The sequence below is a fragment of the Eucyclogobius newberryi genome, unplaced genomic scaffold, assembly GCF_026437365.1.
Source record: "Eucyclogobius newberryi isolate DKJ021-1_F unplaced genomic scaffold, fEucNew1.0.hap1 SCAF_1, whole genome shotgun sequence".
Taxonomy (NCBI): Eukaryota; Metazoa; Chordata; class Actinopteri; order Gobiiformes; family Gobiidae; genus Eucyclogobius; species Eucyclogobius newberryi.
The window spans coordinates 29,032,027-29,057,633 of NW_027315723.1; the positions used below are offsets into that span (position 1 = coordinate 29,032,027).

Below are 25,607 nucleotides of genomic sequence, written 5' to 3' on the forward strand. Positions count from 1 at the left end.
ATGTTGTTTTACACAGCTTTTGTTTTGAAAAAAACTATAGTAGTATTTTGAAGGACTGGAGGTATTGAAGTTGGATACAGTGTAATCGTTTCTCAAGATCTTCATGCATTTGACTGAATTAGTACTAATAAGTACTTTTAGTATTACGTCTGTGTAAAAGTACTACATCTGTGTAAGAGTACTCAATCTGTGTAATACTACTGATTTCTGTAAAGTTGGGTAAAGTAGTTTAGTTGTGTTGTGTAATTGTGTAAAATTACTACATTTATGTAAAAAGTACTGCATGTGTGTAAGAGTACTGCATGTAGGTAAAAGTACTGAATGAGTGTAAGTATTAGAAAAGGGCACAAAACTGTAAAAAGTACATGTTTAATCAAATGTCCTAAAGGACAGGTAGAATTACTGTATAATACAAATAAGATAAGATAAGAGATAAGATAATCCCACAAATACTTCAAGAGGTAGAAGTACAAAAAGTACTGCGAATAGTAGAGCTAGGTTGAAAAAAACGATTTTCAGATTTTTAATTGATTCGCATATTAATGACCGATTATCGATTCGTACGTCCAAAGATCGATTTTTTTTTTTTTTTTTAAACTTTTTTTTTTTTTGGGAAATTTAAAAAAATAATAATAATAATAAAAACAAAAAAAATGCTCAACATTTACATTTTATACTTACAGTTTCAGTACTGGCAGTGTGTGAGCAATTTTAAAATAAAAATGCTTTTGGTAGCAACCGCTTTTGGGTGAATTCTTAATTATTTTCAAGCATAATAATAATGCACTGGTTAGTGTCCCAGTAGAATCCACTGTTGCAGATGTAGTCACCTCAATGATGTCCTCCATTTATTGTCCTGAATTATCTTTCTTGAAGGTAGATTGACCCTTAACCTTTTCATCAGTCTTCCAGCCATCAGTAACTACCAATACTTGTAAGATTTGCTGTTTAATATTGATATAATACTAGTTTTAATATGTTGCTTCTCTACACAGTCATGAAGTGAAGGAAACGGTTCTTCATTTTTAATAATATGGACAATTTTTTTCAGCAAATTTTTTATCATATTTCCTCGTGGCGTGGATAAATCATTTGTCCTGCCACGTATCAATCATAAAACGCACCTACCGCTCACCTGCAGCCGCGTCAGGCTCGTCCCCACGTTTCCGCGTGCCTAAGTGCATGGATCTATCATAATATAGTTCCCTCAGTGTACGGGGCAAAATGAAGACGGAGAAAGACATTTCGAGCTGACGCAGAAGTGGACAGAAATCTACGGGAGACGAGCGATGTGATGCGCTCTGTTGCGCTAATAAACAAACGCACGTGTGTGTTGTATCAGTCCGCACGGGGGAGGGCGCATGCGCACTTCCGCCTGCGTTCTCAAATCGCCGAAAAATCGTCCATACCGCCTTTAACCCCCGGATCGAATCGAAATCAGATCGAAATCGGATCGAATCGGCTGGAATCTGAGAAAATCGGAAAAAAACTATTTTGAAGCGTAAAAATCGGAATCGAATCGATTCTTGAAATTTGAATCGAAACCCAGCTCTAGCGAATAGTCAAACCATCCGAACAAATACAATAAAGGCTCAACTGTACAAATCCATGAAAAAATGTAACCTGTGAAAGCAAAACAATTGGGAAGTGAATGAACAAAGTGAATGGGAGCTGAAGAAGTACTACAAAAATACTGCAATACTGCAAATAGTATAAGAAGCAAGAGTACAAAAGATACAACTGCACACGATGCAAAAAAGCAAAAGGATGCACAAAAAGATGCAAAATGTAGTACTAGCAAAAAAGTCCTATTCACTTTAATACAAACTTTAAGTACAAATAAAATTGAGTGACTGCGTAATAACTTTAAGGATCCAAGGCCAAAGTATGGAACCGCAATGTTGCAGTTCACATGAAAGACGCTACACAACTTCCAATCCATCTTTTCCCATTGCATTTGACCAACTGATGAAAGCTTAATTACAGATCCTCGTCACTGACATGCCCAGCAGTATACAGCCATATGGAGATAGACTCTAAAGGTCACAGCGTGGGGACATCCGCAGCACAGAGCCCCCCCAGCAGGTGGCACTCTCCTCTCTGGGGGCTATAAAACACCAAAGAACATCTGTTATACCGAGCCTCTCTCTCTCACACACACTTCTTTGCACAGCTGTATTCCTCAAAGCCAGTGAAGCCTTCTCCAGAGAGCCACTAACTTCACTTTTGATGCTCAGCAAATTCTGTAAGCAGCGTGCCCTTCATGTGATTAAGAGCGAGCAAACAAGCAGCGCCGTGAGTGACGCTGTGCACTAAGAGGAGGTGGATGACATTTTGGGAAAGCTAACAAGAGCTAATACAAGAGGCTGAAGGGGCACCATGCAATCCCCTCTGGAACTTTAATCGACAGCATATCCCTCGTAGTCAAGAACATTAATCACGTTCAAATACCTCGGACTACATAGACTCAAATGTCAGTTTCAAAACACACATTCAGACAGTTAGCAATAAATCAAACTTCAGATACATCAGAGACTGTTTATCAACTGGAAAAAACATACTTATTTGCCATGATCCTCTCACATATTTCATATTGTATTGTAAGCTGGTCCAACACCTCATCCACAACAAAACAACTTTACAATATAAACAAGCTCTAAAAACACCGGACAAAAACACTACAAATATCATCATTGTCATATTTTGCCGAATACAAGTTGATGAATTGGGACAATCTTATTCAATTGAAAACATCTGTATCAGATCAAACATGGCTCTGCTCCTGCTTAACTTCACTTTGTGATCTTTAGATGGGGGAGGACAGAGTGATCAGAGGAGCAATAAGTGAAGACTGTATCATTCATCACAGAAGAACTCAAATGTGGCTTGAACCACATACTTGAGAGAACTATATATAAATGTATTTGTCTGTGCAGTTTTATTGTATACTTTTGTAATATCTGATGTGTGATTTTTAAGTGTTTTCACTTTTAGGATAGCTTTTTGCACTGCCCATGCAAATTAGATCATGTTAGCTAACTCTGGCCCATTTACATGTTGATTAATGGGCAATGTCCCTTTTCAAATAAATACAGACATACACAAATAAAATAAACACAATAGAGGTTATGCACCGACATACTTTTGTTTGGAAAAAGCTTCTCAACATTCCAAATGAGTGGCAGAATGAACTGTAAACGGGAAAATGTAAACTGAAAGTATAGTTTCTCCATTGTTGCTCCGACTGTGCAGACTTTAGCATGCTAGGTAGCTAAAGGCTAACTCAGTTAAATGTGTGTGATCACAAAGTCTATCAGTGTGTTAGTGAGTGTCACTACGGCCTTACTGTGTATCTGTTTTTCTACTTCTGTTTACCTGCTTTTCTTATTTTAGGTGTAAGTTACAAACCAAACGCACTCTTTTTTGCTACTCACTGCTAAAATTGTGAATGTGAAGCCATTTGCATAACCTTTATTTATTTTTTTCTGGGTTCTGCTCAGTGGATGGTCTAGAAATCATATCATCTCGCATACTGCACCATCTAACAACGATGATTAACTCTTTAAGTTAGCATTTTAAACAACTTAAACACGCTAAACCAACTGCATACCTTTCATCCTTAAACAATAACAATCGATCACTTTTGGTTTATAATCTTAATCCTCTGATACCCAATCTCTCTTCTTTTGTTGTGGTATTGAGCCCCATTTGAACCACAGGAGCAGACACTCCAGCCTCCTCTTCATTTGGATTTGAGCGTTTTTCGTTGTGTTCGTTGTGTTGTTGTGACGTGAGCTAGCTCCGAGCGAGCCCACCAGCCCACCCCCCCGCGCCCTCCGGCCGCGCTAAAGTACGGCGTGTCGTCGGTACACGTTTATGTACACGTTTATATGAAAGAGGAACTTCACGAACGATCGGGACACGCACTGGAATCGCTTTAAATTAACTTGTTTTGACTTTATTCGGCTGGATTGAGTGTTTTCGTCGTGTCGTTGCGATGTGTCTTGGCTCTGAGTCCCCCGGCTCCGGCCCCGCCCCCCGGCTCCGGCCCCGCCCCCCGGCCGGCGCCGTACCGCGTTTCCACAAAGGAGGAACTGATGAAACTGCGGAGAACTGTCGTCTTACCCGGAGATCGTCACGTTATCCCGTCGCAATACTGACCTAACCTAATACTGATGTGCAATTCTGTCGTATGTGCAATTGCTGTTGGAATTCATGTGCAATTCATGTGCAATTACTGTGAAATTCATGTGCAATCTATGTGCTGTCGTGACACATATTCATGTGCAATTACTGTCGGGATCACATGAAATGGTATTTATTTATTTGTCTATGGGAGTTTTTGTTTATAGGAGATCTTCTACTGAAAGTGTTTTTCAGACTTCCTATAAGTGATCTGTTCTTCTGGATCTACCTCTGTATCTACCTGCGTTGCACCAATGAAATTTCCCCATGTGGGACAATAAAGGAATATCTTATCTTATCTTATCTCCTTTACTGGTCTTTACTGATGACAACTACACTTAGACACAAATATAAAGCCAATCCAGCAAAAAAAAAAAAATCATTTACCAGCATTATCACACCAAACTGCCTAACATTCACAATCATCTCTGGAGATATATTGGATTATGTCAAGACCCAATTCCTTCTCCTACCCTTCAACTTCCTGCCAATTATTTCCAAAATAGAAACTCATTAACATTGTACATAATGTGACCTCATTTCGTCAAAATTGGCTGAATATAGCGAAGATTGGCTATAGGGTTTGGCATCTGGCTAAATGCTAATTGTAAGCGCATAAAACTGTTACCAATGTTGAATACAAGATCAATCAATGCTAATATTCATTGCGATGTGCTAAGTGGGCTAGCATGCTAAGATGAGCTAGTCGCATGTGGACAGTGGGTTTGTAATGAGCGTGTGGGTAGCAGAGTCGTGCTGCGTGCTGGCTATTGATCTGCTGCACCGCGGGACAAAAGGAGCAGGATAATGATGACTATCTGTGATCTTTCAGTTCTGCCCAGTGTGACTCTGCCTCATTCTGCTGCCTGAGCGTGACAGGGAGAAAGACAGGAACACTTTTAATGGCCAAGATCAGTGCTGTCGCTGGCGTTAGACAATAGATAATGAGCATGTGTAGAGCCTAATGCTTTTATTCAAAAGCTAACAGCTTTTGCTTCTTTTTTTGCTTTTTTGCTGTTGTGTGATTCATGCTTTATAAGAAAAAATGAACTAAACTGCCTAACCCAAAAAAAACTAGCTTGATGTATAACTAAATTAAACTAAAATTTATTTGTGTTAATTTCCTTTTTTTGTGTGGTTGGCATGATCTAATATAAGCAAAGATAAACATTTTCCAAAACGACATAAATAAACTAGATGTTTTTGTTGTGCTGTTGTTACTTTTAATGGCAGTTGAAAACCAACTTAAACGGTGCATTTACCGCAGCTTCAAAGAATGTGTTTTACGCTATACTGTAAAAAAAGAGAAAAAAAAGAGAGAGAGAGAAATCTAGAAGCCAACGCGAGTGCATAATGTATGGCCATAGTCTGTAGTCTGTGGACATGTGCAGCCTTCCAGCGATAAAGACACGTCCATGGAGTCGCCGAGTCTTTGCAGCAGTGCATCAGACGGAGGTCGTGGTGATGGGGACACAGCCCTGGACGACTTGCAGTACAGGTTGAATGGGTTCATAGACAGCACCATGGATAAGAACGCCAAGACCAGACAGACTGCATTGGACGGGCTGAAGACGGCTTTGGCCAACAAGATCCTGAATGAGTTTATCTCCAATAGAAGAGCGACCATCACAGACAGCATTGAGCGATGTCTCAAAAAAGGGAAAGTGGGCCGCGGCTGCTTTAGCGTGTCTGCTCTGTATCCAGCTGGGCTCTGGTAAAGACACTCAGGAGGTGTTTAAAACTCTTAAACCCATTTTCAAGAGTACTATGGCAGATGAATCTTCCAACATCCAGACCAGGCAGGCTGTGGCCATAAGCTTGGGTCTCTGCACTTTGGTCGCAGAGGAAGACATTTTGGATGTGTTTTCTACTATGGAGTGCTTCGAGAGCCTGTTCACCAGGTTGTATGTGAGAGGTGATGGTGCCACTCTGTCTGTGAACGCTGAGACGAACCAACTCCACACCAACGCTCTGCTGTCCTGGGCTCTTCTTCTCACGCTCGGGCAGCCAACTCAAGGACGTCCTTCGCAAACACATGCTCAAACTACCGGGACTACTGGAGAGCGAGGACGTCGACATGAGGATAACGGCTGGGGAGACAATTGCTTTGATTTTTGAATTAGCGCGAGACATGGATGCTGATCTTGGGATTGACAACTACAACAAGCTGCGCGATAAATTATCAGCACTGGCCACCAACGACAACAAACACAGGGCCAAAAATGACAAGAGGAAGCAACGCTCTGTATTTAGGGATGTACAGAAAGCTGTTGAGGATGGACATTTCAAGACTGAGACCATTCATATTGGGACTGAGCGCATGACCATTGCAAGCTGGGCCAGGAAGCGGACCTATGAGGCCTTTAGGGAGTTTGTGGGCTCTGGAATGAACTCTCACCTAGAGACAAATGAGTTTGTCCGTCATGTGTTTGAATTGGGACCACCCATATTGGTCGATTCAGAAACATTGAAGGCCATGAAAGCCTCTCGCTCTGAAAGGCATCTCCAAAACTCTGCTGCATTCAAAACTCAGACAAAGGGTAGAAGCAAGTTCAGGGACAAGAGGTTTGATGTGGGAGAGTTTTAAATCCTCATAAATCATCATTTAAATATATCTTCTTTTTGTTTGGGTCGCTCTCCTTTTTCACTGAATTGGAAATTTTGACCCCAAAAATAAAAACAATTAAAAATGAAATATTGTGTAATTACAGTGATTCACAGAGCAATTTAAGGAAAAAGGTAAACGTCCTTGTGATGATTAATACAGGAATCCAGAAAAGAAGTATCGCCATTACCATAAACCAGCTATTGTGTATTTTCCAATTCAAATAAAAACATATTCTTGCAAGCTAACATCATTTACAATCAAAATGATGTTATGTGCAGCTAAGTAAGATCCATCCATTTTCTACCGCTTGTTCCCTTTCGGGGTCGCGGGTGACTGGAGCCTATCCCAGTGACTTCGGGCCTTAGGCGGGGTACACCCTGGACAGTGGCCAACTTGTCGCAGGGCCAACACAGTAAGATAATAAGCTAATCAGTAAGATGGGTACCAGTTTTGCTGGATGTCCATTAAAACATAAGGTACAAGAAAAAGGTTAAGGTTTACTATTGATACCCAAAACATTTTGAAGGGTGCATTAAATAAAGTTACAAGAAAAGATATTGTTACCACAAACAAATAATAAAACACTCAAAGAAACAGTATTTCCTGAAATGTATAAACTCTATTATTGGGTTTTGTCAACTCTGGTGAAGTAGTTTCCTCATTGTTTTGTTCTGTTGGTTCATGTCGGATACTTTACAATATATATAGCAGCAAATAATTCTCATGTGGACTTTTAAATGATCCGTCAAAATTCCTTTCACAAATGATATTTCCCTCACACAGTCAAGCCACGCTCGTCCCGACAGAGCGCTGATGTCTGAGATCCTTCTCTAAAGCCCGGTGTCTTCAAAGAGCGGGACAGCTTTCATGTCCCCTTCACTTCGATACTGGACGTGCCACTACTCCTACTTTAAATGTCTCCTTTCTCACCAGCACAGACAATCTCAATCGCCTTCAACTCCAAAGCAGATGCAGAGGAAGAAGACCTCAACATCAGACATGACTTCACACTTATAACAGTGACTTTTGGGACAATTTTATACAATCAATAAAGATCAGAATGTGACTGGAATGTAATCTATAAGGGACCGTTTTTTTCATGGCATCTCTACTTTTTACCTTATTACTACTAATTACCAATTCATTAAATAAGAGTTTGTTTTTCCCCATGTGGGACAATAAAGGAATATCTTATAATACAGACGTTTTAGAAATAATTCAATATTATCAGTAACGTCTACACTACACTATGTAACTTTTCTGTCATATCTATGGAAAGGCGAGCGCACTCAAAGTAAGAAAGCATGTTTTTCCACGGTATTTTAAGCAACAAAACTCCTGTAAAACCATTCTGAAACATTCTACATCTCCATGGATACAGTCAAAAGTGGCCAATCCCCGCCCCAATAAAGTGACATATGTGCACCTTTGGCAAAAACAGATAGACAGAAGCCTTGACCCACGTCCGCAGATGAAAAGCAATTGCTACAGGAGACAGCTGAAGGTAAACGATCAATCTAAAGACTTATCGACCCGCCGCTGATCAATGACACACACACAACACACACACACACACACACACACAACACGCACACGCACACGCACACACACACACACACACACACACACACACACACACACACACTTCAGCAAAATCCAAAACGCTGTCGTTCAAAAGCGCGTTATCCAAACAGACACGGACGGGCGTATAACACAGACATCAGTCCTCGCCGTCATTTGTCTCGGTGGTTGTTCAGGTTGTCGACGACGTGCTCCCGCCGCAGCGCTCCACCGACTTCTGTCCGTTTAATGTGGACATCGTGTCGGCTCCACGCTCCGGCGAATCGCTCATTAATTGCCAGGGACTTCAAAAAATATATAGATATTAAAAAAATGACAGGAGGACAGAGCTATGATTGTTGCTGGTCATACGGTTGAGGATAGATTTGAAAGAAGGACTCTGAAATACTGGACTACTTTAAGATGATCACATTATTTATTCTTCTGTCTATGTTCTTGACACGTTTAGACATTTTTGCTGTTGTTTATTTGCAGATGTGATGAATAAAACTGACAGAAAAAGAGCTGTATTCATTTAAGTCAAAGATACTTTATACAAGCTCATGTAAAAACACAGCAGTGGTCATAATGGTTCTTGCAGATGTCCAATAGGAAGTCAGCACTATAAGCTAAAATACCCCCACATGTTTAACCGATACTCAATCTTACACTTAAGTACTAAAATACACACTTATACGGCGCAAGATCAGATCACATGGTTCTGATCCCGGACATCCAGTTCAATGTAATGGCAAGTTTTCCCCTGCGACGTGTAAAGGCAAATGGAGTGTTGTGATGAGAATGACATGCGTGTAGTTGGCGTGTGCATTTTGAATCTAGTTAAGATTTAAATAAAACAAAAGGAAAAGATTAATGCAGGCTTCATTTCAGGACACAAAACTACTAATATTTGTGTGTACTTATTTCCCTTACTGTTTAAAATGCGTTGATGGTAATATGGCATGTGTGAACTGTGGCCGTTAAAAACAAATGGAAGATGTAGTTATAGCAACACCTGGGATTACTATGTCAGCGTAGAACTCAAAATCATTTACCACACTGTGAAATACATCAATCACACGTTTCTTTTGAGGTTATATCACAGCTGTACAAGTATTAGTATTATGACTTCATTTTAGTAAACTTTACAGAGCATACTTTTTACTTTTACTCCACTAAAGAGTAAAAAGTGCTTTTCTTTACTGATTGAGACGTGCTGAGATGGCGGAGGTTTTTTTGTTGTTGTTTTTTTAGCACATTCATAGTTTGAGCTATCGTCCCAAATTTGTGCGAACAAAAACATACAAATAAAAACAGGTTGAAAAATGAGGGAATCAATTCAGTTTTTTAATAGTTATTAGCTAAATCTGTCTGAAAAACAAAAAAACATTTGACTCTAAAAGTACAGTTTTAAACAAGTAATTTAAAACTTTTACTTAAGTAGATGTTTTATTGTCATACTTTTACTTTTACTTGAGTAATTATTTCGCTCCCGTATCTGTACTTTTACTTAAGCAGATATTTTATTGTCATACTTTTACTTGAGTAATTGTTTCGCTCCCGTATCTGTACTTTTACTTAAGTAACAAAACTGACTGCTACTGTCCGTTACACCACTGCATCCTGGGAATTGAACCCATCAATCACCTCCTGGCAGAGAGGCAGAAGTGGTGGTGCAAAACAATCCCCAAATCTTGTAAGTCTAACAAAAATAAATAAATAAATACATTCAAAATTCAAATACCAGGAAATGCATAAATCCTTTCCAAATATTCCAGCGGGCAGGACGTTAATGCCATCGCCAAAATTAAAAGCTTATTCTCAGACTTAACCATGCAGCGCGTATGGGACCTGTGTGCACTTGGGCAGAAAATGGAAAATTAAAAGTGAACATTTTTATGCAAATAAATAAATAATCTACCTGGGCGTGTGTAGGAGTGTATGTGTAAGTGTATGTGTAAGTGTAGGCCGCATGGCTCGGTGTCCTTGGGGAGCGGCGGCGCGTTATTGCAAGAAATAATCTCATGAGGCATTGGAATATTCATGAGCGGCAATGCCCTTAAAACAAAGCCCTTTAGAGTGAGTCCTCCTCCTCCACTCGGCCATAGACACTTAGACTGGCATTTGATAACGTGCACCAAACACCGTCCATGAACATAAAGTGCGAGCGAATGTCAAGAGAAGAAAATTGATTTTGAGTTGAGACCGTCGCCAAATTGAAAGAGGCGGAGCTCTTGTTTCGGCAGGAGAAGGAGCAACGCTAATCCCGGGTATATTGAATGTGAGACAAAAAGAAAGTGCAGTTTTAGGACAAGGTTTGACATCCAGAGAGAAAATGAGGCGGTAGAGCATTTAAATTGCATATCAGAATCAGAATCTGAATTAAAAAGGGTTTATTGCCATTATTATGCATGTACCATGTGTCTAGATGGTTCAGTTCATCAATAATCATGATTATGGTTGCAATATAATCAACTAAATACTAATAATTGTGACCATTTGAGAAGAAAAATTAAGTCGTTTCAATGAAATCCAAAAAAGTACACTTAAAAGTATAATGCAAATTTTGTTCTGTTTATATCACAATAACTTTACTTTTGCAGTGGAAGTTTGATTTCATAAAGAATAGAGAGAATAGTCATCATTTCACTTTTGTTTTATCATGTCTATATCATATGTTTATTATGTATAACTATATCCTTGTCTGTAACAATAATGTGTCTCTGCTCTTAAAACATATCGCTTTGCGCTGTCTTTTAAAACAAGTTGTATTTTTATGTGATCATATACTCTATATATGCATCTGTGTTGTTGTGACCATGTATTGTGCTATTTTGAATTGGATGTCAAAAATAAAGTTCCGTTTTAGAATAAAGCTAGTGGAATGTAGAAAGACAGACATTATTTGAATCCTGTAAACTGCCATTGCTAAATATTTGGCCTGGGACGGGACATAAATCGCACAAGACGAGACACGATATTGGGTATAGAATAAAAGACAAGATTTGACTGACTTCATTTCTTGTAAATAAAAGGTGCGTTTCGGTCCACAATCTTGGCCTCCCATTTTTGTATTTATTCATATTAATTAAAGCGCCGCTTTAATTAATATGAATAAATACCGTATTTTCCAGATTATAAGTCGCACCAGCCAAAAAATGCATAATAGAGAATAAAAAAACATATATAAGTCGCACTGGAGTATAAATTGCATTTTTGGGGGAAATTTTAAATGCATTTTAAAATAATAACAGATGAGAGACATGGTGAATAGGTGTACGTATGCTAACGTAACACCTTTAGCTACATGACGCACAGACAGAACTGTGGTAAGTGTCTGGTATGTTAACGTAACATATTAACAGTCACTTCTAAACAACTCCAGAGGTAGAGGAAGTGCAGATTCTTCTTCTGCGTCGCTTAGAGCCTAGAGCGCCCTCTTGTGGTCGTCAGTGTGAAAATAATCAACATGTGAAATGCGGTTTCCAGTGTGAAAATAACAAATAATATCACATATAAATTGCTCTGGAGTATAAGTCGAACTCCGGCAAAAACTATGAAAAAAGGTGCGACTTATAGTGTGGAAAAAACTGTACATATAAAAAGGCATAATAAGTGCAGTAGAAGTATAGTGTATACTAAGTATAATATAGAGTTGAAATATCACATGGAAAATATTGGATAGAAACAAAAATCGCATATTAAATAAAGAGTGAGTTTTCAGATTGGAGTTATATAGGAAACTAAACCGATTTAAACATAGTTTTGAATCTCATAAACAAGCTAAATTTACTCCATCATCAGCCGTGCCACAGGAAGCAGTGTCTTAGCAGCAACTCCAAATAATGGCGGAAAAATGCTTCAGCAATTTCATATTTTTCTCCAAATCAAATTCATATTTTTCTCCAAAGCCAATCTCCTTCTTTTTACCATCTCCACAGACGGAGAAAAAAAAAAAAAAAAAAAAACAACTCCGGCAATTACCCCTGAAATAACCCCGCTTGATTGATATCTCAATTACCCACAATGCCATCCTTATCTCCCGCGCTCGCCATTCTGCACTTTTCAGCGGCCACAATGGGGTGACCTTGTTGTCTGGCATCGTTCCCCCGTGAGCTCTTTGTCCGACGCCGTTATCCTATCGAGATCTGATCGGAGTCTTACTTTGATCTCTATAATTGTGTGGAAGAAGTTATTTCGCTCGTGTTATGTTTTTGTTCTTACCTGAAGTCGTCCGCAGCCGAAGACAAAGCGTGGAAAAGAGGAAAGAAAGAGGGAAAATGTGAGCGTACTGTTTGTTTGACGGCATCAGTATATCATTAAGACAATTAAGTAAGCATTACCCGAGCATTACCAGCCAACTGTGTTTTGAATAAGTAATGCTCTCGCCCGGTGAAAAGTATAAGCGGCTAATGATGCAGAGGATTGCTAATTGATTTAAACGAACAGGAGTAATTACTCTGGAGTGGAGTGTGTCAATAGTCCGGACGGGTGAATCGAGGATGAGCGCGGTTCAGAAAGTGTTTAAGAAAACGGGTGAATGTTGTCGAGGTAAATATGTTGTGTTAAGGCGGAGAGTCATTCATGAAAGAAAATGAAAATTGGAAACAAAAGGCAGAGCGACGTGTCTGTGAAAACTGATGCCTAAAAATATATTTCAAAACTCTGTCTTTTAGGATCGAGTGGACAAGACTTCATATGAGATGCTATATATGAGAATGTGTGTTATAGAAACTGTGAACATATAGAGTTATTTCTACATCTGTTAAGACTGAAGGAGCCCAAATGCAAACGTGTATACAAAAAACTCCAATAAAGTGTGTATAATGCATTATCAGCACAAGATTTTGCTCTTTAAAAAACTTTGTAATCAGAATGTTCAAAATAAAACATCTTCAATTTGAATCTGATCTAAATGCTGATGGGATTTTTTTATTACAAAAGATGAAAATAAATAAAATAATCTAGCCGCACAATCGTTAAGATTCACAAAAAGTAAAATTTGTGGTGAAGTATGTAATATATATAATCCTTTGTGCAATATTTTCTGTCCATATAACAGTGTTATTCTTATTAAGATTATACAATTTTTAAGTTATCGTTTTTTATTATTATACTTCTGTGCCTAATCTGGGTTGCAACACTGGAATTTCCCCATTGTGGGACAAACAAAGGTTATTTTATCTTATCTTATTATATATCTGAAGGTAAAATAAAATAAAATAAACGATAAAGATGCAAAAATTTGTCCCGTAAAACCTAAAAATCTGGATTTTGCCATTATCATAGATGCTAAGTGTCTATCATAATCTCAAATTAAATAAATAAATAAATAAATAAAGTAAAATATAATAAATGTGTTCAAACCAGGCACTGGTGGTTTTTCCTTTGACAAAACAACCTTTAGTTTTCATATCTTGTGATATTCTGAAGTGAATCACAATTTCTCCATTGTCATCCATCACATCATGTTCTACTTCACTTTTGCCTTCATTTCCAGAAATCTGAATGTTTTTGTTTAGAAACCTTTAAAGAGTTTATATGTTTTTGTCCATTTTATACCAAGAGAGTCATTTCAAACAATAGAAATCATGAATTTGAGTGGAACAAGTTTACCGCTCCAACACAAGCAATATGGGGGAAAAACAATCTAAGAAATAACACAAATCTATGCTGTGCAATTTCAACACCTGTATGTTCCGACACTTCCACTTCTGATCAAACTATTATTAGTATTATTATTATGAATGAAATATAAATTCAAAGTAAAAGGGCAAAGGGAGAGCAGTGTAATGCAACAGGCAGAATTGGGCGACACATTCACTATCACCTGAATGAAAATAAAGGGCAGTTTCTACATGCTTCTGCGCAGGCCAATTGCAATTTCATGCCGTCATAGCAACCAAATCCCTGTTCAGACACAAACACGCTTCTTATTTAGCCACAGCGACACCTCCTCTCATCGCCTGAGCTTAATTGCCAGAATGCTGTTTACGTTTTCTACCGTTCACTAAAAAACACAATAACACAGAAAACATGCAGCGCTGGGGAAAGAAATGTGACAATAATGTGCGGTAGAGTTAGCAAACACCGTAGCTCCGCCGCAGACCGTTTACTGGAACGTTCTGCTGGAGGACGTTCAGTAAAACTCTAATTTGAATGGTTGAATGAATCAGTGAAAGTGAGAGCATATTTTACAATCAGTCATCTTTCATTCAGGCTGTATGGGTTAGGGTTACAACTACTACTGCTACTACTACTGCTACTACTAGTACTGCTACTACTGATGCTGCTACTACTACTACTGCTACTACTGATGCTGCTACTACTACTACTACTGCTACTACTGATGCTGCTACTACTACTACTGCTACTACTGATGCTGCTACTACTACTACTGCTACTACTGATGCTGCTACTACTACTACTGCTACTACTGATGCTGCTACTACTACTACTCAGCAGCGGCTGGTCCATTAAGGGCGCTGGGGCGCGCCCCCCCTGTCAATCTGCCAACTACGTCAATTTTTTTGTGTCTAAAAACAATATAATTTATTCAAAAATATCTTATATTCTTATTAATGTAAATGTGTAAAATAATAATATGTATCCATATATATATCTATAAATAGATATAGATGTATACTTTGTTTGTGCGCCGCGTGGTCTGCTGCCTGGCGCAGCCAGTGTCACTTTGAATAGCGCCCCAGAGTCCCATAGAAAATCAATGGGGATTTTTAGCCAATCAAATCACAATCAAAAGTGACTACGTCACTATGGTTTTCTCCATAGGGAAATAGCGACTTTGGGGCGCTCCAGAAAGCGCCCTTTTGAATGTAGAAGTTACGCCACGGAGCTACACTTTTTACGCTAGAGACAGAGGCATGTGCGCGCGCCTACGTGGAAGTGCCACACACTCCGTGTTTTCCATGTTTACGTCTTAAAACTGCATCTACAGACGTCTGTGACAAAAGGTACGTCCAAAACGACTCAACTGTTTTCTGGCTTTATTCGTGTTGAAATGAAAGTGGCTGATTTTGTATCAATCCGAGCCGAGACATGTGATCTGTCAAACCCCGTGCTCTGTTACCATGACAACAAACACGCAGTTTTTTTTTGTTTGTTACTTGCATAAGGCTAACGCTAAGCGTTAAGTATCATTTAACTTCTATTGATAAAAATATGCTTTTGTTATTAGAAAACCCATGAAAGAAAGCTGTAAATGACAACTTTCCATACAGCAATAATGTATTTGATGATCCATACAGTCAATGTTAAAATTTTAATTTTGGACATTTAAAAACAAAAACACGGTCATGTCAAATAGCCCCCCCTATAATTTGTACCACCAGCCGCCACTACTACTACTACTGCTACTACTGCTATTACTACTGCTTACTGCTACTACTGATGCTGCTACTACTGCTACTACTGCTACTACTGCTACTACTGCTACTACTGATGCTGCTACTACTACTACTACTGCTACTACTGCTATTACTACTGCTTACTGCTACTACTGATGCTGCTACTACTACTACTACTGCTACTATTGCTACTACTGCTACTACTGCTACTACTACTACTACTGCTACTATTGCTACTACTGCTACTACTGCTACTACTACTACTATTGCTACTACTACTACTACTGCTACTACTGCTACTACTGCTACTACTGATGCTGCTACTACTACTACTACTGCTACTACTGCTACTACTGCTACTACTGATGCTGCTACTACTACTACTACTGCTACTACTGCTACTACTGCTACTACTGATGCTGCTACTACTACTACTACTGCTACTACTGCTACTACTACTACTACTGCTACTACTGCTACTACTGCTACTACTGATGCTGCTACTACTACTACTACTGCTACTACTGCTACTACTGCTACTACTGATGCTGCTACTACTACTACTACTGCTACTACTGCTACTACTGCTACTACTGCTACTACTGCTACTACTTTTAACACCTGGGTTTAGTGTTTTGTGTTGAAGTTCCACTCCACCATTTGCTTATCTTCATGGCATCGCTTCATCTGGAATGTTCCACAGTATGGCATTAAAGTTGTCTTGTGTTTTATGGACAAAGTGCTAATTTTACCGTCGGCTCTCCACAGATCTGACCTGTAACTTGACATGGTTCTGCCACCTGTTGATTCCATGGAGATTAAACGCAATACTGTGGAACATCCCTGTGTAAACGATCACATCTCCATGGAGACAAGCGGTAGGCGGATTCTCCATAGGAAAAGTTGCATAGAGCACTTTAAATATAATGGGCAAGTCAAAACACCTCTGTGTTCATAAGAATAATGTGAAGTCTTTCTTTCATCTTAGTGATGTAAATACTGTGTTTGAATACAGTTTGTTTCATTGTTTACACTGTCAAAAATTGGAAAGCACTTTGGACATCTCAAGTGTTTTAAAGGGCTCTTGTACATAAAGGTTGATTAATTTATTGATACAAATACATATTGTTGGCCTAAAACAAATTTAAACTAATAAAGTTGATTTGAAACATACTCTGTGCTTGAGTGTAGACCACCCCGGGTACCAAAACCCGGGGTGGTCTTACCCGGAGATCGTCACGTTATCCCGTCGCAATACTGACCTAACCTAATACTGATGTGCAATTCTGTCGTATGTGCAATTACTGTGAAATTCATGTGCAATCTATGTGCTGTCGTGACACATATTCATGTGCAATTACTGTCGGGATCACATGCAATGGTATTTATGTATTTATTTGTCTATGGGAGTTTTTATTTATTTATAGGAGATCTTCTACTGAAAGTGTTTTTCAGACTTCCTATAAGTGATCTGTTCTTCTGTATCTACCTCTGTATCTACCTGCGTTGCACCAATGAAATTTCCCCATGTGGGACAATAAAGGAATATCTTATCTTATCTTATCTTAAAACTGACCCAATAAGTGGACCAAGCAGCCAAAACCCCCAGAGGCCCCCAAGAGTGCCTAAAATTGTATTACCAACCAGACAAAAAAAAATCTGAAAAATACTGGTGATCTTAGTCTTTCATATTATTTTCTTCTTCTTTTTTTAACCTCAGAACTTTGTTAATGTTGGAATTACAAACCGTAATTGGTAAAAAATCCCTCAGGCAAATTTTGCCCTGAAGACACAAGACCGGCACTGCACTCTGACATGATCAGAACATGAATCTAGTCAAGGCATTTGGACTTTAAAAACACAATGGAGCTTCAAACCAACACAACAATTTTTTTATGGAGATGGAAAAAGATATGCTAATTTTGCACGATCTAAGCCTTGCGTTCTTCTCTCTCGTCAGTTATCATCCACACCCACAGCGCTACATCCACACCTACAGCGCTACATCCACACCTACAGCGCTACATCCACACCTACAGCGCCGCATCCACACCTGCAGCGCTACATCCACACCTACAGCGCTACATCCACACCTACAGCGCTACATCCACACCTACAGCGCCGCTTCCACACCTACAGCGCTACATCCACACCTACAGCGCCGCATCCACACCTACAGCGCCGCATCCACACCTACAGCGCTACATCCACACCTACAGCGCCGCATCCACACCTACAGCGCCGCATCCACACCTACAGCGCCGCATCCACACCTACAGCGCTACATCCACACCTACAGCGCTGCATCCACACCTACAGCGCTACATCCACACCTACAGCGCCGCATCCACACCTACAGCGCCGCATCCACACCTACAGCGCCGCATCCACACCTACAGCGCTACATCCACACCTACAGCGCTACATCCACACCTACAGCGCTACATCCACACCTACAGCGCTGCATCCACACCTACAGCGCTACATCCACACCTACAGCGCTGCATCCACACCTACAGCGCTACATCCACACCTACAGCGCCGCATCCACACCTACAGCACTACATCCACACCTACAGCGCCGCATCCACACCTACAGCGCTACATCCACACCTACAGCGCTGCATCCACACCTACAGCGCCGCTTCCACACCTACAGCGCCGCATCCACACCTACAGCGCCGCATCCACACCTACAGCGCCGCATCCACACCTACAGCGCTACATCCACACCTACAGCGCTACATCCACACCTACAGCGCTACATCCACACCTACAGCGCCGCATCCACACCTACAGCGCTACATCCACACCTGCAGCGCCATATCCACACCTACAGCGCTACATCCACACCTACATCACCGCATCCACACCTACAGCGCTACATCCACACCTACAGCGCCGCATCCACACCTACAGCGCCGCATCCACACCTACAGCGCTACATCCACACCTACAGCGCTACATCCACACCTACAGCGCTACATCCACACCTACAGCGCCGCATCCACACCTACAGCACTACATCCACACCTACAGCGCTACATTCTCCACAGTCCAGACTCTGTGCCCTGCTCTGGTGCTAATGCGGCGCTTTTTGCTGACGGGTGCACAAGAACAAGAAAAAAATCACGCCCTTTTGCCTTCGCCCCGTCATTCCATTCACACACACCGCCTCCGCTTCAGAGGCCCCTCAGGCCCCTCAGGCCCCGTCGTAAATTCTGTGACATTAACGTAACATCAAACCTGGAGGTCAACTGTTCAGGCTTGTCCCTCCACCAACATGCTCGTACCTGAACCAGGACCAAACACACACATTATAATAATATTCCTATTTAAATGCATGGACTGTGCTTTTGCTGAAGGCTCTATTGTGACGTAGGGCAGTGGGACAGTGATCCAGCTTCCTCTACAGATTCACACTATGCTTTAAAGAATAAAAACGAGGTGGAAATAAACATATTACGATTGTTTTAGTGAAAGAAATGGAGGAGATGACACACACAGAGTCATTCTGAGCTGCAGAACAAGTTCAAAAGGTCTGATGAATGTGTAAAATGTATTAGCTTAGAAAGAATTACCGTATTTTCCGGACTATAAGTCGCACCTTTTTTCATAGTTTTGGCCGGGGTGCGACTTATACTTATATTTATACTGTTATTTTCACACTTCCAACCGCATTTCATTCTCCAGTGCAACTTATATATGTTTTTTTCTTCTCTATTATGCATTTTTTGGCCGGTGCGATTTATAGACGGAAAAATACGGCATTTGAATTTCACTAGTCTGTGCAATCCCTCATGTGTCCAGTAGGAAATGTTTTTTGAAGTTTTTGAGATTGATGAGTTTCAGCTCCAGGATAATAAGTCATTAAAAAAAAAAATTAAATAGTTTCCGGGTGTAAAAATTTCAAAAAACATTGACCAAAAACAACTTCTTCTGTGAGGGGTTAGGGTGTCACTAAAGAGATCAGTTCAAGCCTTGCTACAGCTTAAGTATCCGGTAATGTACATTATTGATAAGGTAATATTTCCAAAAGGACAGCAATGTATTCAATAAGGATATCTTAAAATAGCACATAAGACGAGGCAATATATTGTCTATCCCACTGTGGTAGCGAGAGCCATATTTCATCACATAGCCACCTCATAGTGTTAAGAAAACAGCAGGAAAACTCCACGCAGCGCGGTGGAGGTCAGAGGTCATGGACATCCATCAACAGCGTTTGTTTACCCCGGCTGTGTTGGAAATAACAGCGTCATAAACTACAGCGTCTGGGACAGTGAGTGTTTAACAATAGTGACCGTCCTCATCTCGGCGGGTCGCCTCCGTTTGCTCTGCTATTCCAGACAGGAAGCCGGGTCCAACCAGCAGGAAGCATCGGCGACCGCATCTCCAGGCGCACCCTGTCATCCCGCGCTGTGTAGGTGTGTTTAACAGGGAGTCTGTAGGTGGCATTTTGAGGTTTTTCTGACATAACTTTGCCCCATTTTGCGCTGTTTTATTTGCATATTGCAAGGAGTATAGGCAAAAACATGCTTGTAAATGTCTTGTTTGAGATTTGAATGTTGGATTTTAAAATTAACCACAAAGAAATATAAGGGTTAATTTGCAAAAACAGATCATATAGTACAATACAAATAGAGCTGGGCTTCGATTCAAATTTCAAGAATCGATTCGATTCCGATTTTTACGTTTCAAAATCGATTTTTTCAGATTTTCTCAGATTCCATCCGATTCACTCCGATTTCGATCTGATTTCCGATTCGATCCGATTTCGATTCGATCCGGGGGTTAATGTTATTAAAAATGAAAAATGTATTTGAACCGTTTCCTTCACTTCATGTAGAGAAGCAACATATTAAAACTAGTATTATATCAATATTAAACAGCAAATCTTACAAGTATTGGTAGTTACTGATGGCTGGAAGACTGATGAAAAGGTTAAGGGTCAATCTACCTTCAAGAAAGATAATTCAGGACAATAAATGGAGGACATCATTGAGGTGACTACATCTGCAACAGTGGATTCTACTGGGACACTAACCAGTGCATTATTATTATGCTTGAAAATAATTAAGAATTCACCCAAGCGGTCCCAAGGACAGGTTAGGGTGATGCCGCCGCAGATGATTCTTTAAGTTGGTGGTAGTACCACTGTGCTTTACCTAAATTCCGCACTTTTTGCACACCGCTTTACTTTTGTCCAGCTCGTTGGTCCCTTCTATTTCGCCTTCAGTGTCTCAGGTGTCTAAAGTGTTACGCTAACGTTACCATCTCTGTCCAACGCCATGATTGTTTTCAAGTTATTTTTAGACCGAGGAAAAAAAAATAAAAAATCGATCTTTGGACGTACGAATCGATAATCGGTCATTAATATGCGAATGGATTAAAAATCGGAAAATCGATTTTTTCAACCCAGCTCTAAATACAAATATGGTTCCATCCCTTTTTGAGCAAATCCTCTTAAATACACTGTTAATAATGATATGAGTAGAAGATGGTATCAAACAGAAAACATTGTTACACATTTTAGACGTCCGTTTTTGCAAATTTTGAAGCGTTTATAAGCATTTTGTTCTATTGCTCTTACACTTTAAACAGCTTTTCAGCTCATTAAAACATTCATTATTTAAACTAAATGCTTCTAGTCTTCTACTCTTGTTTCTACGGCTCTACAAACTGAGCGAGGGTGAGGGAAAAAAAGACAATGACACCTGATGGAATTCAAGCCATGCTCCGAATCTGCATTTCCTGAATAATATTCCACGACAGGAAGTGTGTCGGAGCTCGTCAGGAGGAGGCTGATGAGGTGGAGAGCCAACGCCGGGGATGCAGTGACCTTTGACCTCGCTGGATGGGTAAACATATGGCGGCGCCGCGATGAGCCAATGAGGTGGGAAAACGGAAAGGGCAGCGTCAAGTGGTGTGTGACTGGGTTCGCACTGGGTTGTTGATGGCTTGGGTTGGGGGGGGGGGGGGGGGGGGGCTCAGGGAGGGGCACATCTGTCATCGTGACCTTCACACCTTCGCTCGCCAAAAGAAAACATGTGACCACCTAAAACGCACTCTTCCTACAGGCCGGTTTGGACTAATTAATAGGAAGTCTGAGGCCACATGAATGTATTAACTCCACTCTCATGGGACAACGTTACTGTGTATTTACTCTCTTTGGCCAATTGAACATCTTTGTGTCATAATAAATAAATACAATATATGAATGTAAAGCTAAGCATGAAACATTTTATTTTATTTTTGCCAACTTAGATGGTATTTGTGAACTAACAGTTAAGAGTCCACGGCGAGAAGCACAATTAAATGGTCATCTGGTGTTTGTGCTCTTAGTTCTGTGAATTGAGAGCACAAACAACAGAAATAAGCTGTTAATGATCAGGCAGCGGCTGGGGCCCCTCCTACTTTACCTTTTCTGCCTATACTGCCATTACTGCCTATACTGCCTATACTGCCATTACTGCCTATACTGCCATTACTGCCTATACAGCCTATACTGCCTATACTGCCATTACTGCCTATACAGCCTATACTGCCTATACTGCCTATACTGCCTATACTGCCATTACTGCCTATACTGCCATTACTGCCTATACTGCCTATACTGCCATTACTGCCTATACTGCCATTACTGCCTATACTGCCTATACTGCCATTACTGCCTATACTGCCATTACTGCCTATACTGCCTATACAGCCTATACTGCCTATACTGCCTATACTGCCTATACTGCCATTACTGCCTATACTGCCATTACTGCCTATACTGCCTATACTGCCATTACTGCCTATACTGCCTATACTGCCATTACTGCCTATACTGCCTATACTGCCATTACTGCCTATACAGCCTATACTGCCTATACTGCCTATACTGCCTATACTGCCATTACTGCCTATACTGCCATTACTGCCTATACTGCCTATACTGCCATTACTGCCTATACTGCCTATACTGCCTATACTGCTTGCACACAATGTAGACGACACCACAACCACAAACCTCCTGTCACTGTCACATATATCTTCTCAACCTCTTTTTGACTTTTACAAGACACTTTTGTAGTTCTTAAGTGTGCATATTAACCTGTAGGTCACACGGCACACCTGAGCCTTGTACCTTTTCACCAAGTACACACAAGCTTGTACTTCCACTTCTACTTCCGCTGGCACAGCCCTGAAAAGAGCAACCTATTCATCTTCATCCTCCAGTCATCGAGTTGTGACAAGTGATGGATGTGCTATAGCTCCCGCCATGAATGTAAATGACATCTCTCGCATGTCGTACGTATGCGTGCATAGGCTGTCAGAGATAAAAGGACACTCTATCATAGTTTATCCTATTACGTTGCTAACACAGTTTTCTCCACTTCTTTCAAGGTCTACTGCGCCGTCTGGAGGCTTTCAAACGCGAGCCGTGTAAACAAACAATTACATTCATTCCAAGGTTACTCCGCGCTACCGTCACAACGCCAGTGTCTTCTGAAAATAACAGCAAGGCTAATCTACAAAAACAGCAGTGCATCTTGGGGGATAAACAGCAAAATTTTACTCATGACTTCTTTGTTCAACAGCGACGTGGAGATAATTAGTCGTGAGTTCTAAATGAAGAAGAAGACGAGGCCAGTCGGGGTAAAATAGTGACACATCAGAGAGCCGCGCCCAGGTAATGTTGGAAATGGAATAAAACTGTCAAACACACAAAGATTTCACGAGACAGTAGTGTGGAAAGAGCTTTTTTCCCCTCCTAATCCTTGCTCGATTGTGGAAATCTTAAAATAGCTTCAGCAACTGTAGAATAGACGTCACCGGGTTTGATTAAATTGCTCATTTTGTTTATTTAACCTGTTTTCTGGTCTGGTTTCTATATAATTTATAATTAATTTAAACTGAATAATAGAATATGTATCCGACAAACTGCTAAGCGTAATTTCTTACCCTAAAGGCAAATTATCTGACTTGTTAAGTAATATTTAAACGTGAGAAACAATCTAGCAACAATAACATAATCTCAGTTCACAAGTTAATGACTCTAAACTAGTAAAAAAAAAAAAAAACTACAATAAAGATTTTGAATTCCATGTTATCTAGAATTTCCTTTTTGGCAGTGTAACAAAAAGTCTGTATAAAATAATGTAACTGTACATAAAATAGGATCAACACTGGTTAAGTCTTTAGCACTGTTGTTTTTGGTCGCTTCACATCTTTTGCAAAAACGAAATTGCTACATGGCAGACAACTATTAGCCAAGCTTTGTGCGATGTACCAGCCAGCAGCCTCATAAAGCCAGTGGGAAAAATGCTGGACATGTGACAGAGCCATTGGCAGATTTAGGAGCAGACATTTTGCTCAGAGACTGGCTCCGGTCCAGGTCCAAACCGCACGAATCGATGCCCACGTCTACGAGGGAAAGCTCGTCACCCACCTCTTTTCATCACATTATCAAAAGTGGTGAATAATCAGAATGGATTTCACCCGGCGGTTTAAAACAACAGCCGGAATACAGACAGAGTCGTATCAAAAAATGCCTGCGGGCGGTTATTAAGATGTCAAGGCGGTGCGGGCGAACTTTGATCCGCCGGCGTCTGAGACATCGGCGTTCACGAGTCAGATTTACCGTCCAAAGCTGCGGGCGCGGCTTTATCGTCGTATCAACAGTCGTGTAAAAGTGAGCGGAGCGAGAAGTGGTTGTGTAAACAGCTTATTCAGTCTGACGTGCGGTTGGCAGCGGATAAGTAACCGCATGGCACCAGTGTGAGAACGGCGGTTTGGTCATGCCAGTATGCATCTAGTAGAGACAAGTTACACATTCTTCAAATACTTGCGATCTCGTGCTATTCCTCGTGCCCTGGAGTACGTTTACAAAAAACTAAATAACTTCCAAGTCACTTTGACGATTCCCGCGGCACGAATTATCTTTTTGCGCCATCTATTGATGAGAGAGTTAAATGGGTGTAGAAACTGCCTATATAGAAACTGGGAAATTCTGTGTTTTCGATGACTTTTTACAACTACAGGTATGAATACGGTGACCAGACGTGCCGATTTACCCCGGATAATCCCAGTTTTGAGTTCAGTGTCCCATATCCCAGCAGATGTATCCCAAAACCATTGAGTTGTCCCAGTTTTATACAAGACATGTCCCAGTTGTCCCGATTTTTGACCACCTTGATACCTGCCAACCGTAAATGAAGTAATATTTGTTGTTTCTTTTGCCAAAATGGAGAAAATATGGCTTTAGAATCACCAAAATGCACTCACTTCCACTGATAGAAGTGTACCGTACTTAATTACCTGCATTTTGACGGTCTCATTATTACTCCCATCCCAACTTGTGTGTTAATTGTGCACATTTCAGTCACCCTAGTTATGACGTTTGATGAGGGAACAATGTTATAATGGTTAAAAGCTCAATTTTGCATAATACGTGTCCTTTAAGTAATGTTTTTGAGCATTAAACATTCTATGCTGTTGTATCACGATCAAAAACATTGCACGCACCTTTTACACAGTTGATGTCATCTACAATCATTTCTCCATCATGTAAAACTACAGTAACTAACTAACTATTATGTCAGCAGCCAATGTTCTAGCTTTGTTTTACCGCTGAGAGGTTTATAAGGTCGAGGGTTTCTCGCTTTGTGGGTCTTGCTTTAAAAATTGTGAGAGCTATATAGGCAAATATTGTTACAACGGCAAATATTCATACTGGACCATTTCCAACCATACAGAGCAACATTTGCACCGTACTGTAAATTCAAACTGCTACACAGAGACTTACATTAGTGCCGGTTGACAAAAGCGTCTTTAAACATGTCATTTTGTGTTGCCGTGCGTCCTCTCCGGCTCAATATTTCTTTGGTGCAGCTGGAGCC

At 40.4% G+C, this 25,607-nt stretch overlaps 1 protein-coding gene and 1 pseudogene across 3 annotated transcripts in view; one reads left to right on the forward strand and one right to left on the reverse strand.

Annotated features, from left to right (window-relative positions):
* sash1a (SAM and SH3 domain containing 1a) overlaps nucleotides 1-25,607 on the reverse strand; it is a 232,250-nt gene that overhangs the window by 116,027 nt on the left and 90,616 nt on the right. The window lies entirely within an intron of this gene.
* Nucleotides 5,570-6,774, forward strand: LOC140365245 (interferon-related developmental regulator 1 pseudogene; annotated as a pseudogene).